We start from the raw sequence: 14691 nt of genomic DNA, 5'->3' as shown, positions 1-14691 counted from the left end.
CCTAAACCTCCACTGTTTTGTGAGATACATTCGGGAAAAGAAAAGGCTAAGGAGTAAACCCAAACAAATCTGCAATGGAGTCCCTAAATTGGTTGGATGGCATCTTGTACATCTCCTTGCAGCAACTCCTGCAGCCAAGCTGGTGCAAAATGTATTGCTCTGCTTTCCTTTGGACCTCATCAGCATGGCTGAGAGGAGGGTCTTGTTGTCTGGGCAGCCCAGGACCTCCATACACCCTGCCCAGGCTTGCACCCTGAAGAGGTCACTTTGGTGCTGGTAACACAGCAGTTTGACTTCACCCCCGAAGGTGTACTCCATTATCTCTTGAGACAGAGGGAAGTCAACAACAACCACCTCCTGTGCAAATGTGTGTGTGTGTGTGTGTATAGCTAATGTGCCATCTCGAAACAAAGACTAGTACCTCAAACATGTCTATTAAACTTCCTTCTGTTTTGATGTTACACACAAACTGTCAAACAAGCCTTACAGAAGAGGATGCAGAATCTGCAAATTAAACCACACTTGTCCCATAGAGGAGCCCTTTATTATTTCTGACATCAATTCACATGGAACTTTATAGAACAACCTCAGTTTAATACAACTCCAGGAGGCTGCTGCCCCAGTGAGCTTACAATCTAATTTTTAAAGGGTGGGAGATAATAATAATAATAATAATAATAATTTTTATTTATACCCCACCCTCCCAGGCCAGAGCTGGGCTCGGGGCGGCTAACACCAGTAAAATTACAGTAAAAACATAATAGGGCGGGGGAGGGGGAGACCAATTTAAAATACAGGTTAAAATGCAATTTAAAATGCAGTCTCATTTTAAAAGTAGCCCATAGATCAAGACCATAAGGGGAGGGAAACATAAGGGTCAGACTGAGTCCAAACCAAAGGCCAAGCGGAACAGCTCTGTCTTGCAGGTCCTGCGGAAAGATGTCAAGTCCCGCAGGGCCCTAGTCTCTTGTGACAGAGCGTTCCACCAAGTAAGGGCTAGTACTGAAAAGGCCCTGGCCCTAGTTGAGACCAATCTAACATACGTACATCATTTCATCACAGAGGAAAAGAAGGAATGAATCCGGCAAGGATAACTAGTTATGAATGTGAGCTAAGAGCACTTACATTATGGAATGACTAACTAATGTAAACATGGAATGCATAAGGCAATGTGTTGAATATTGTTTTGCAGGGAATTTCGGGCCCACGGTCAAATGTGGCTTCACACTTGGAATGTTTTTACCTGACTGCAATGTGGCCTTGAACTCTGATCATGTGGATTGGGGAGTAGGGAGTGTCTAGAAACGTACAAAGGAAAAATGTAAATTCATTGCTCCACCGACTTTTGAATGTGGCCCCACCCACCACGGGCATGTGACGCTCAAAAGGTTCCACAGAAGAGAACGTGGCGCTCAGGCGGAAAAAAATATTCTTCACATTGGTGCAGTCTGTATGAAAAAGCATGTGCACAGGCACGAAACCCAGACTTGCTTTTGCAGGTAAATCCAACAAGGTAAATCTGTGCCTGCAGGTGGCTGGATGTGCTTTGAGCATCATGCGTGCAGACATAAAGAAATTACATTCATTTCTGTCGGTGCACAGTCAAAACCTGGCAACCCCTAGTGTGTATATGCAGAAGGACATCGCAGAATGCGTGCACTCTGTGTGCATGGGAATGAGCAATCTCCCTCTGCCTCAGTGCTGTGGCTCCACAGATGCTGTGTCCCCGTGGCTTGTCTCTTTTCCCAGTCCCAGAAGGTAAACGGAACAGCTTCCCAGCTGTGAAATGCTAACAGGAGCTTGCTCCATGTTGCAAAGATGGCTTCTCAATGCACCATAAAACGGGAGCATGGGGCACTTGTACAGGTACCCAAGCCTAGCACGCAGACACGCACAATCTACTATGAAGCTTCTTGCACTAAGCCTGGCCTGATCTATTAATAATAATAATAATAATAATAATAATAATAATGTTGCTGCTGTTTAGTCGTTTAGTCGTGTCCAACTCTTCGTGACCCCATGGACCAGAGCACGCCAGGCAAGGGCAAGGTGAATTTCTGGTGAGACAACCCTCTCCCTACATGTTAGATTTCTGAAATTGAGAGATGAGTCCATTATTATTATTAATATACAGTAGTACCTCAGGTTACAGACGCTTCAGGTTACAGACTCCGCTAACCCAGAAATAGTACCTCGAGTTAAAAACTTTGCTTCAGGATAAGAACAGAAATCGTGCGGCGGCAGCAGCGGGATGCCCCATTAGCTAAAGTGGTGCTTCAGGTTAATAACAGTTTCAGGTTAAGAACGGACCTCCAGAACGAATAAAGTTCTTAACCCGAGGTACCACTGTACTGCCCTATACCCGCAGGTCTCACTTCAGAACCCCAATCCTAACATCTCTTCTCTGAAGTCGTGGAAGCACGTTTAGGATTATAGTAGCCTGGATTTAACCTCCAATTAAATGATTCGGTTATAATGAGCTATGATGGAAATTAATAAATCCTCCCTTCCAGTAACCACAAAAGTCCAGCCACGGGGCAGGTATGGGGCGAGTTATTGGCGAGTTATTGTTGTCGTCACCCCTTACCTACCCTTTAACTCTCCTGTGGCACCAGCAATGCAGAAATTAAGGAATCATGCTGAAATTAAGCGCATGGATCTCCTTCCCATCAACGATAGCAGGAAGGGCTCCCAAAGCTCAGTTCCTGCACATGAAACCGCTTGTTAAAAGCAGGAGGCGAGGGCGAGGGAAGAAAGGTCCGCTCCCCAAATGCGCAAAGCTCTCCTTGCGCACGTCGGGGGTGCAAACTGGGGGAAGGAGCAGAGAAGCAACCTGCTTGGCCTGTTACGCGCTTCACAGCAAATAAAAATAAAAATAACCAGGCAGCAGTGTAAAGGCTGTCTTGGCCCTGCTAATTCTTTCCCCAGACCCAAAGGGACCTCTTGCAAAGTTGGCAATCTTGGGGCACCTTCTGCCTTGCCGGACTCCCCTTCCTCGACCCTCCCCGTAAGAGCACCCACCCCCTGCGTCCATCTGCACACCCAGCGCTTCCAAGATGCCTTTGCAAAACCGGGGGCTGCCCCAGTTCACGCCCCGGAACCCAGAAAATGCACCGCCGCTCCTAGAGCCTTGCTGGGCGTGCGCGCGCACGCTGGGCCATGCACACCGGCGATGCACAGCCCGTGTACACGCGCAAGGCACCAGCGCCGCCGTCCAGCCTCCGCTTGGAGCCTTTCCACGCGGGGAACCCTCCTATTCCTTCCCGCCACCCCTTGACCCACCCGGGTTTGGGGAAGAGGGCTGCCTGCTGCAGTTCTCTTCGCCCACCACCACCCCACCTCTCCTCTTTCCTCTCCTCCTTCCTTCCTTCCATCTATCCATCCATCCCTCCCTTTCCAGGACGCGCGCCCTCTAGCGCCGCCGCTTCGGCCGGCAGCGCCAGCTCCCGGGCAGCCGGGCGAGGGAGGCGGCCGTTGTGGAGCTCAACAAGGCGCCCGCCCTTCGCGCAGCAAGCAGCGGCTACTCCGCTGCCGCCTCTGTCCTGCAGGTAAGGGAAAGGCGACTCCGGACGGGCGCTGCTGCTGCCGCCGCCGCCGCCCCTACCGCGGAGACAGGGCGCAGGGCCGGGCGATGCGGTCGGGGGTTGGTTGCTTCGCTTTCCCCATCGGAGGAGGAGGTGGTGTTGGGAGAAGAGAATAAGGGGTGCGCTGAGAAGAGGGAGGTTGCATGGTCGAGGGGACCCCCCCCCGACCCACGGACATCGCTGCAGAGAGGAGGAGGAAAGTGCGGTACAGGTGGGCCGGGTGTAGGGCGAGAGCAGAAAGGGGTGCTCCGTAGGGAGAAAAGAGGGGTGCACTTTGGGGGGGCAGCAGGGGGGCTGTGGAGGCATGCAGGCGGCTGGAACGCGAGAGGGGGTGGGGCCAGGGGGCATTTGATTGTGGGGTGCATCTAGAAAGGCGGGGGGGCGGGCTGCAGGCTTGGGGGCGAGGCACAGGTGGGGGTATGATGAGAAGGGTTAGGGTCTCGGTGGGGAAGCCTAAGAGCTGAGGATGGGAGGAGGGAAGAGAGAAGGGGGCAATGTCTGGGGTGCAGTGGAACAGGGGTGCAAGTGGTTTAGGGCCAGGTTAAAACGCTTTGCTTCTTTTTTTTGCGTGGGGGGGGGAAGGGAGGGGGAACGTGGATGCGCTGCAGCTGCATGCAGCCAGGCAGCAATGTATAGATACTGGGCCCCTGCTGGTGCTTGGCGGTGGGGGCGGGTGATGGGGGCAGCACCCATCAGGCTTGCACGGGCCTCCCCCGCATGCATGCACACAGACACACACACCCCTGCCTGGCACAGGGTGTAATTAGGAGGCGGTTGGCAGGGCTCGGCACGTCAGGGCACAGACAATGGGCCAGCCTCCCCGGGGCGGCTGTTGTGCCAACACGCTGCTAATGTGATTAGGGGAGCATTTCGGCAGCCAGAGCTGGCCTCCTGTGTATGTGTGCACGCTCGTGTGCACGCTCGTGTGCAGGGGGGAGGCAGCGTGGGTGCGAGGCAAAGCGAGGCAAGGGTGCGAGGAGGAGAAGGGCTGCGAGGCAGGGAGGAAGGTCAGTGAAGGCCGCGTCCCCTGGAGCAGAAGAGGGCAGTGAGAACAGGCGTGATAGCCAGAGGCGTTCCGTAGAGCTGGAGAACAGAGGGAGCTCACACGCGTGTGCACGCGTGTGCATGTGCCTGCCCAGACGAGGCAGAGGGTGTGATTTGCACAAGGGTACCTGAAGCACTGGTGCCCATGCAGCGTCCTCCCCTCTCCCCCAGCCTTTTGCGTGAAACACGTGTGTCAACAGCCATCCCGTGACCGGGCGTGTGTAACACCACCATAGCTCGCGCTTGGTTTGTGAACGCACCAAGGGTGCGAGTGCGATAGAGCAGCTGTTTTTCTGTGTGCAATAAATAGGATTCTAGTAACACCCTGTGCGTTTGCGCTGCAGCTTCGCAACTCACGTTAGAGATGGGAGATGCTAACGTGTGCGTGCGTGTGTGTCTGTGTAGCTGAATGAGGAAAACGTGCCTGGGAGATTGGGGATACTTTTATTCAAGCCATGAGTAGTTGGGGGTCATCAATCAAAAATTTTCACACTTTACCTGCATGCATTCTGTTGGAAACTGTGATGGACATGCATGTCTGTTTTGCCTTGTGCATATTGGGCCTAATAGACTTGTGTGCCTATCATGCATGTTACAGGTGTTCATGCAGAGTAAATGCAACTTTCTGTATCAGGCTGCAGAAAACTAGGTCCTGGTAGAAGTTGCTGGACTCCAACTCCCATCATCCCCAGTCTGTGCGGCCAGGGATGATGGGAGTTGTAGTCCACCAACTTCCAGAGGGCCACAGGTTTCCCACCCCGGTCCCGCAGAAAAGCAGTATCCACGTGGGAATTTGACATGTATTAAACAAAAATAAATGCATTCACAATATTTGTCTTGTGAACTACAGTATTATGCTATCTGCTTGGTGTGTGTCCTTTGTATGTATAAAATGCATGTGTGAAGTGCATCGTGTGCTAGTTTGAGGAAAGTATGAACTGTTTTCTCCTATGGGGGAGCCTGTGGCCCTCCAGATCATCTAATCTAACCCCCTGCAATGCAGGAATCTTTTGCCCAGTGTGGGGCTTGGAACCTGTGAACAGTGGCGTAGCGTGGGGGGTGCAGGGGCGGCCGGCCGCACCGGGCGCAACATCTGGGGGGGGCGCTAATCTAGTGGAAGAGACTCGAGTGCTAAAATCTACAGGTTAGGGGGCGCAGATTACTTGCCTTGCCCCGGGTGCTGACAACTCACGCTACGCCACTGCCCGTGAACCTGAGTCAGAGTCTCATGATCTACCAACTGAGCTATTGCGGGACTCCTACTCCCATCATCCCTGGCCACTGGCCCTGCTGGCTGGGGATGATGGGAAATGGAGTCCCAACAGAATCACCTGCCTTGCTCCATCTTTGCTTCTAGATTTCAGATGCTTTGCTTTGCTAACAGGATGGCCTGTTAGCCTCCAGGTGTTGCTGAGACTCCAACTCCCATCAGCCACAAGCAGTAGTGCCAATGGTCAGGGATGATGGGATTTGCGGTCTTCTCTACCCTGCTTGTCAATATTAGAGCTCCCACTCACCCCACTAGGCCCCACCCCTGCCTGCTAAAAAATCCTGCCTCCCAGCTCCCCACCCACCATCCCAAAACCTCCTGGAAGAATTTCAGGAGTTCTGGTTTGCAACTCCTTTCCCCCCCCTCCTAGGAATTCTGTTCCCATTTTGGAGAAACGCAGCAGTCGTTCCCCACTCCCGCTCACCCATTAATGGAATTAGAAGGAAACCAGTATTAAGAATCAGGAGGGAGGGGATATATGGATTCCCCCCCCCCCCCCGCACTCCACCAATAGGCAAATCGAATGGCAATCACTTCCGTCAAGGGGCTTGCGGGAAACGTTTGCGGGACGGTGTTAGGATTCCTCTTTCTGGCAGCGACAAGGTGTCCTATCGACCCGACACGGCTGTGGATGCAACAGGGGTGGGTCATGTTACCCGGAGAAGCAAGCTCTGGGAAAGGCAGACTTGGGGAGGGGAGGGACTCATTGCTTTATATATGTGCAGGGTTGGGGCCTACCAGACGAGAGCGAATGAGGGCAGCTGGACTCCTGGGAGGCCGGATTCCTGGGTTCACTGGATGACGCATGAACAAGCCAGCAGGTGAAAGAAGCCCGTGGTGGTTAGGTCATTTTAGACTCTCCACCACCCTTTCTCCGCTGTTGGTGGGGAAAGTACAGTTGCTCTCAGGTCACTGTGAGAGCAGGATGCTCAACTAGATGTGCCTGATCATAGAGTTGTAAAGTTGGAAGGGACCACAAGGGGGCATCTAGTCCAGCCCCCGCCGATGCAGGGATCTTGCCCAAGGTGAGTCTTGAACCCACGACCTTGAGATAAGAGTCTTGTGCTCTTCCTATGCCCCCTTAGTGTTATGAGGATGTGGGTGGCTGTTTGGATAGCGATGTGTATTACTTGTTTTTAAATTGCAATCTCCCCACCTTTTGACTGCAAGGTAAACAGTGCAAATATGACGAAGGGCTGCATCTCACAGGTAGATCATCAGCTTTGTGTGCAAAAAGTCTCTGATCCATCCAATCACTGACATCTTTGGGCAGGCCTGGGAGTGACTCCTGCCTGAAATCCTGTGAGCCCCTGATATTACTGAGCTATTGGGACCAGTGGTCTGGTTCCTATGTGTATAACTGCACTTATCTTCAAAATATGGTGAGCCAGCATTGCTGCATATGGGGAATGGGGGGCTGCACTTTCTGCTGGGTGGGACCTGGACCTCTGCCCCAGGGTCCTGCCCTGATAGCATTACTTGAGAGGAGGATGCGAGGGGAAAGTCGTGACTCTCGAGTTCACAGGGTATGGTTCTAAGTCTGATTCTGGGTAGGGCTGGGTGATATATCGCCCCAAACTGGTTTGACGTCCGTATCGTGTTATCGGTTTCGTAATTTTTGACCTGGCAATATATCACAAATCATGGTGCGTATGCATGTGTGCTATGCAAAAAATCACGATGCGGGGAAAACCAGCCAATGTCTCTGCGTAGCTCCATCTTTAATTCAGATATTGTGAAATATTGGTATATTGCGATGTTTAGCTGGTGATATATCACAGTGTTGGAAACCAGATGTTTCCCAGCCATGGCTTTTTTCCAGCTGGACTCAGTTCCGGCACCTCTCAGGTGGGCACTATTGCCATTCAAAGAGAAATGAGCGAGGTGTTCATGGTGAGTTAAAGGTAAAGGGACCCCTGACCATTAGGTCCAGTCGCGGACAACTCTGGGGTTGCGGCGCTCATCTCGTTTTATTGGCCGAGGGAGCTGGCGTACAGCTTCCGGGTCATGTGGCTAGCATGACTAAGCCACTTCTGGCGAACCAGAGCAGCGCACAGAAATGCCATTTACCTTCCCGCTGGAGTGGTACCTATTTATCTACTTGCACTTTGAGGTGCTTTTGAACTGCTAGGTTGGCAGGAGCAGGGACTGAGCAACTGGAGCTCACCCTGTTGCGGGGATTCAAACCGCTGACCTTCTGATCGGCAAGTCCTAGGCTCTGTGGTTTAACCCACAGCGCCACCCGCGTCCCCTTCATGGTGAGGTACGGCACCTCTTTTCCTAGAAAAATATCACTGCTCCTAGCCATAATGCTAGGCTGTGAAAGCCTGCTTCCCTCCGATTGTTACTGGGATTGATGAGAGCTGCAGGCCCCGGATTATAACACAAGCAAAGTGGAGCAAAGGGTGTGCAGAAACAGTCTCCACCATCACCCCAAGATGCCTGGAAGGCATGTGTTCCAGTGGCGCTGGTCCTCATGAATCGTAGCAGGTGAGAACTGCTGGATTGGGGAGAGAGGCTAGGCTGGAGTTGCGGGATCTGCGGCCCCAGCCCTCATGACTAGTGGTCAGGGATGATGGGAGTTGTAGTCCACCAGTATATGAAGGGCTACAGGCTTCCCTTATCCCTCAGTTAAGCTGAGGTAAACTTGAGGAGCCAGGGCCCAAGGCGTGTTGCTGCCTGAGGCAGAGCAGCAAATGGCAGTCGATCCCCCGCATCCTCCCAGCTGCCAAAAAAAGAGAAGAAGTCATGGTGCCCGGCTGGCCAAGTTATTTTGGCACCTGGGGCCAAAAATCTCACAAGCACCTCTATTCCTCCCTGGCAGCAAGAATGATAATAGTTTTAATTAACAGATTACTTGCACGATGCTCAAAACCGGCTGCTTGAAGACATGGCAAATGGTAGGGCCTTCTCTGCGAAGTCGGGGTGGGTTCACGCACCTTCATTTTCTTGCCCCTGCTGGGTGAAAGAAAGCACTACCTCACACTGCGCCTTGTTAAAAGTCTGGAATGCTCTCCAGGACTGGGAAAAGAGGACTGGGCAGATTTGTGGTGGGCAAGGCTGTTTGTGGCTGTTCCTGTTAACTGCTGCTTCCTCCGCTGAGGGAGGCAACATGCCTCTGAATCAGTGTTAGGAACTCAGATATATAAGCTAGGTGACAAATGGCTCCTTAAACCAGGGTTACAGTCGCCAAAACGGAATATCTAGTTGCCATTTTGATGCCGAATGGCTTGAAAGTCGTATTTTTAAAATACTTTTTGGTTCCTGAAATTCATTCTGATTGTGCGGATAAAATATAACCGATAGAATTCCAAAGGATGTGTTACTAGTGTGTGAAAACAGTCAGGATCCAAGGATCCCCCAAATGGTGGAGACATCCTAGGCATCTTCACTTGTTCTTAAGTGGCCAATAAGGTAAAGGTAAAGGGACCCCTGACCATTAGGTCCAGTCGTGGCCGACTCTGGGGTTGCGGCGCTCATCTTGCTTTATTGGCCGAGGGAGCCGGCGTACAGCGTTTGGGTCATGTGGCCAGCATGACTAAGCCGCTTCTGGCGAGCCAGAGCAGCGCACGGAAACGCCGTTTACCTTCCCACCGAAGCGGTACCTATTTATCTACTTGCACTTTGACGTGCTTTCGAACTGCTAGGTTGGCAGGAGCAGGGACCGAGCAACAGGAGCTCACCCTGTCATGGGGATTCGAACCGCCGACCTTCTGATCGACAAGTCCTAGGCTCTGTGGTTTAACACACAGCGCTACCCGCTAGGTGTAAAATGCGCCTGGCGAATTTCGAACCCTGCCCTGCATTCCAGCTGCTCAAAACCGCAGGAGGGGAGAGCACCATTGCCCTTGGGTTCTGCATGCAGGCTCCCAGCAGGCATCTGGTCAGTGTCTGTGAGAAACAGGATGCTGGGCTATGCTGTGCCATTGGCCTGATCCAAAACACCCTTACGTCTTGCTCGCCTGCCTTCCCCTCTTCCCATGTGAGCAGATGGTGGCAGATTCCTGCCTGGGTTATGCCGGCTATTGTTCACCTGTCCGGGCCTCATTAGCACTGCTGCCATGTCTCTCTCTCTCTCTCTCTCTCTCTCTCTCTCTCTCCTACCTTGCCAGAGATGCACTGCTTTTTTTCTGCTCCTCCTCCAGCAGACACAGACACATAGGGGAGCCCTGTCTGGAATCGCAGCAGCCCCAATTAGTCAAGGCCTTTTTGTGTACAACACAACAGGGCCCCACAAGCTTTCTCCACGCAGCCGAAGGAGGGAGCAGCGTGGAGCCGAAGGAAACAGCTTTCATGTTCAGTTGCGTGCGTCGTGTAAGCTGCAAGGACTCCTGGACGGGGACGGGGGCCTTAAAAAAAAGAGTGCTGTTTCTGGCGCACAGTTGGGGCTGGAGATGTGCTAAATCGCAGCATTAGCCGTGGCTCCTTCCTCCCGTCTCCCCCAACCCTTCCTTGCTGCGCTGTGTTCTCTTTTTTTAATGTATAGAGCTGCCTTCATGTCGGTTTGGTTTCCCACCCCTGCCTTCCTTCCCGTTCCCTTCCACCCCCAGCCTTGGAGACCCTGTAGAGGAGGAATCTTCTTCCTCTCCCCTGTGCACTTCTGCACTGACGTGGGGGCGGTGGCACTAGCACACTGCTCCAAACCACCTTTGTGGAGGTTCCCTCGAAAATCCCCGGTTCTCTTGTTCCTCCTCCTCATCTCCTTCACACACAGCACAGTGACTCATTGCATGCGGGGGTGGGGAGTGGCGAGTGATTGAAGCGGTCTGATGTGGGAGCTGGGGAGCTGAAATCCCCGTGTCTCCCCCTGAGAGCGTGCGCACGGCGCTCGGACACACGCTTTCACGCACGGACACATCTCTCTCTCCTGGCTTCCTTCCTTCTGCGTGGCATCCAACCGGCGGCCAGCAAGACAGCAAGTGAGCGCCTGCCAAGCGTGCCACAGGTGTGTGTGTGTCCTTGCACATTTGCAACATGCCCATGCTGGGTGGGTGTTCGACATTTGCAGGAGGGTTGTGTGACATGCTTTCCTGAGTTTCAGCGTATGTGCTCAGCGGGGAGTGGCGGCGGGCTATTGTGAATTTCTCTCGAAAGCAGCAGGCCCTGTGCTAATTGTTGTCGCCCTGGTGGAGTTCCGTGTGCCAGTTCTGTGCGCGATGAGCACTAAGTGAGGTGGGCGTCGGCGTTCAAAGTGCTTCGAAGCAGGTGCTTTGCCCGTGCGCTTAACGCCAAGGCAGTTTTCGAGGGCTGGGTGTTATTGGTGGAAGTCCCAGTTGGATGCTGGGCAGTGGACCAAGTGGAGCGGAATTAGACTGTTGCTGCATCCTTTTTTTGCCCAGCCAATGAGCATGTGCGTAATGAGCGAGGGATGATGTGCAACAGGTTGGTGGAGGTGTGTCCGGTGCTGGGGACAAACTGTAGAGGATGGCTGTTGCTGCCATGCTCCGCTTATGTGCTTGCAGAGGCATCTGTTGGAAATTGAATGCTTAGCTAGACAGACCTCAGTCTGCTCCAGCTAGCCAGCTTGCAGGATCTCAGGTGAGGCGTGGGAAATATTTCAGCAACAGGGAGGGTACTGCGAACTGCATGGATGTCTGCGTGCTGCTGGGTCTGCGTGTGGATGCGTGCAATTCAGCGGCGCATGTACATGCAATGACAGGAAGGGTCCCGCGACAAAATGCTGCAATTCGGAGTGCTTCTGTACAGGATCCCAGGCATGCCAATTTCCTCCAGCTCTGCCCCATTTCCCTTCCTCTCTCTTTCCAACAACCAGGCAGCATTCTGTGCCCACTGAACACACTCAATATTCATTGCACTTGCTTCTTATATTGACGGCGAGGGCAGAGATCAATTTTAGATGAAGAAGCAGGGTGGGGGTGGGAGTGGGATGTTCTCATGCCTGATTCCCAAGGGCAGAGATCAATTTTAGATGAAGAAGCAGGGTGGGGGTGGGGGGGTGGGACGTTCTCGTGCCTGATTCCAGGTATATTAAAATCTTGGATTTCTCCATTGGTTTCTATGGGCAGCTTTCACTGCCATCCCTGGAGACGTTGAAAAATAGTTTGCCAGTGTGAACCAGGAAGCTACCTATCCAAGGCAATGAGAGGATTCTCTACACCTTTTTTATGTCTATGGTTCTTTCTTCCTTCTTGTCCAGCTGCTCCATTCCACCCTCCCTCCCTCTTGGTTGCCTTTTCTCTCAGCATTGGGCTGTTTGGGATTCCCCCCACCCAGGTTTGTGTGTGTTCACTTCTGCAGACACCAGGTATACCTGGAGCCTGCTGATACCTCTCTCTTTCTTGTGGGTGAGTGGTGCTGATTGGCTACATTTGTGCAAGCACACAAAGACTCAGAGGCAGAAGGAAGGTCGCATTGACATGCTCCTAATTTGCACTTAAGTTTGTGCAGTGGAGGTGAGTTTTTGTAAAATTCCACATGCAGCACTGCAGCGGCTTGGAAGAATACAAGAACTGGATCAAGGGACACTTTCTTGGCCTTAACCTGCCTGTCTCTGAAATGGGGATATTCCTGATCTTTGCCAGGTGCAAATGAAGGTGCAAATACAGGGACACACACACACTCTCTCACACACAAACATGTTTCCTGTTATAGGGCTTTCAAAAGGATGACGATGATAAAAGAAAACGAGAAGAGATCCATATGCCAAAACCTCACAATTAAAAATAGAAAGGATATGGAAATTTGCCAGCACGAATGGTCCTATTGTTCTGTCTGCTCTTGGAGCTGATACTTAAATTGCTTGAAAGAAGTATGTTCCAAAAAGACAAACTGCATTAGTCGGTTGCCTTCCCACCGCCCCAAAGAAAGGAACTCGGAAGAGTTGTTCTTTAACACCTTGTAATGTGGCATAAACAGGACCCTGTTTCATCAGATGCAGAGATGTCATCAGGGCTGAGCAAAAGGACCCCAAACCCAGCAGGGCTGGGTTGCTACATTTTAAAGTGAGTGAACTAATACGTGAAAAGAGGACCGCCCTTGCCTAGAGGCCATTAAGCCACGAGTCTAAAATTACTTAAGTGCACCATCTGGTCTGATGCTGCGTGTTTACGAAAGTTCGTGCCATAGTATGACTGCAATCCTGTACCTAGGAGTAGTGGATGGGGGAAGAAATTCTGTTCCGTTTGCTCTTGAAGGCAAATCGGTCAGATGTGCACTTTTGAAAAACTGTATGAGGCCCGTAACAACGGCCTTCCTTCAAAATTTGCACTTGTCCAAATTTTGTGATGCAGTTGTTTGACCAAACTGTGCTTACAAAGTTGCATATATAAGGGGGTGGGGAAAGTGTGTGTTAAAATGAATATGTTCCCAAAAACAACATACCAAAAAGCATTGCATTATGAGAAACTGCTTACAAGAATGAGTACATCACTCAAAACTGCATACAAAGACGTATTTATTGGGAGAAATTTGCAAAAGTGCTGATGAATTTTCTTGAAATTACAAATTTCAAGAACGGAATTCAAGGTTGGAAAAGTGAGAACCGAGGGGACCAAAATTGGCAGATCCTGGGAGCAGGTCCCGTTGAGTACAGTAGGACTTACTTCTGAGTAAACATGTGTAGGACTGCGCTATTAAATGTGTGAGCCTTTTAAAAAAAAATATTCAAAGTTATAACAAAACATATTATCCAAAAACATATCCTTATTTCGCCCCCATTTTTCCTCCCCCCCACAGAACCCATCCCCCACCCCACCCCCTGACTTCCCTCAGTTCCAGTCTTTGGTTTCTCCAATAATGCTATTTTCTGCATGTTACAAAATTGTATAGATCCTCAAACTGTTTAGCTGATTATTATCAGTAAAAAAAATGTGAATCTTTATTCAGAACCTGCCAAGGAGTCCAGAAATGTGTGAGCCTTAAGGTGCCTCATGACTCTTGAAAGTTAGGAGGCATTCCTATTTATCTTCCTGCGGAAACGTGAAACAAACAAGCATCAGACATGTTGCCTTACTAGGAAGTTTCCTGAAGGCTTGGAATGCCCAGACACAAACAGAGGTGAAAAAAATCAATGTCCCTTTCAGATATTTTATCTCTGACATGCTTGATCCATATCTGGCTTATGCTGAGAAAAGATGATGATGATCACAATTCTCATCACAGGCTAAAACTGGCCATAAACTGTGGCACAGAAAAGACTGCTTTGCAAAAGGCTGAGGAGTGCTAACTTAAGCAAATACAGTGGTACCTCAGGTTAAGAACTTAATTTGTTCTGGAGGTTTGTTCTTAACCTGAAACTGTTCTTAAACTGAGGTACCATTTTTGGTAATGGGGCCTCCCACTGTCGCTGCGCGATTTCTGTTCTCATCCTGAAGCAAAGTTCTTAACCTGAGGTACTATTTCTGGGTTAGCGGCATCTGTAACCAGAAGCACCTGTAACCCAAGGTACCACTGTATGCATAATGCAACTGGCCAACCTGCAGAGGGTTCCAGGCTATTCCAAGAACTAGAGTGGCCGTGTGCCCTATTTCACAGAGACAGTTCTCTGTTTGAAGGAGTCCTCTCCAGTCCAGATTCTGGCTAAAGACCAAAAACCATAAGAAGGGAGCCACAGAGGTCATGAAACTGCCCCCGGCAGTTAGTGCGCCCTCGACCACTCACTGAACAGGACCGCAGATCACAGTCCTCCCCACAACATTCAGATATATAATTCTATTTAAATTGGCGAATGGGGAACCTGTAGCATATCCAGCAAGCGCACCTCACAAGGGACAGTCCCTCCAAGTGTCTCTGTTTTCCAGGGACAGTCTTGGATTTACAGAAGCCGTCCCGGTT

At 51.1% G+C, this 14691-nt stretch overlaps 1 protein-coding gene across 2 annotated transcripts in view; it reads left to right on the top strand.

Annotated features, from left to right (window-relative positions):
* The first annotated feature begins 3180 nt into the window (after window positions 1-3180).
* The window catches only part of SYT3 (synaptotagmin 3), a 54769-nt gene continuing 43258 nt past the window's right edge, over window positions 3181-14691 (top strand). Inside the window, exon 1 of one of the 2 annotated variants that reach the window (XM_081884153.1) lies at window positions 3181-3548. The gene's annotated coding sequence lies outside the window, so the exon portion shown is untranslated. Of the gene's footprint in view, window positions 3549-10655; window positions 10844-14691 lie in introns of those variants that run through there. The other variant, XM_081884155.1, reaches the window with a different exon arrangement.

Source organism: Podarcis melisellensis, assembly GCF_964234715.1.
Source record: "Podarcis melisellensis genome assembly, chromosome: 13".
Taxonomy (NCBI): domain Eukaryota; kingdom Metazoa; phylum Chordata; class Lepidosauria; order Squamata; family Lacertidae; genus Podarcis; species Podarcis melisellensis.
This window is presented reverse-complemented; position numbering and strand designations above follow the sequence as displayed.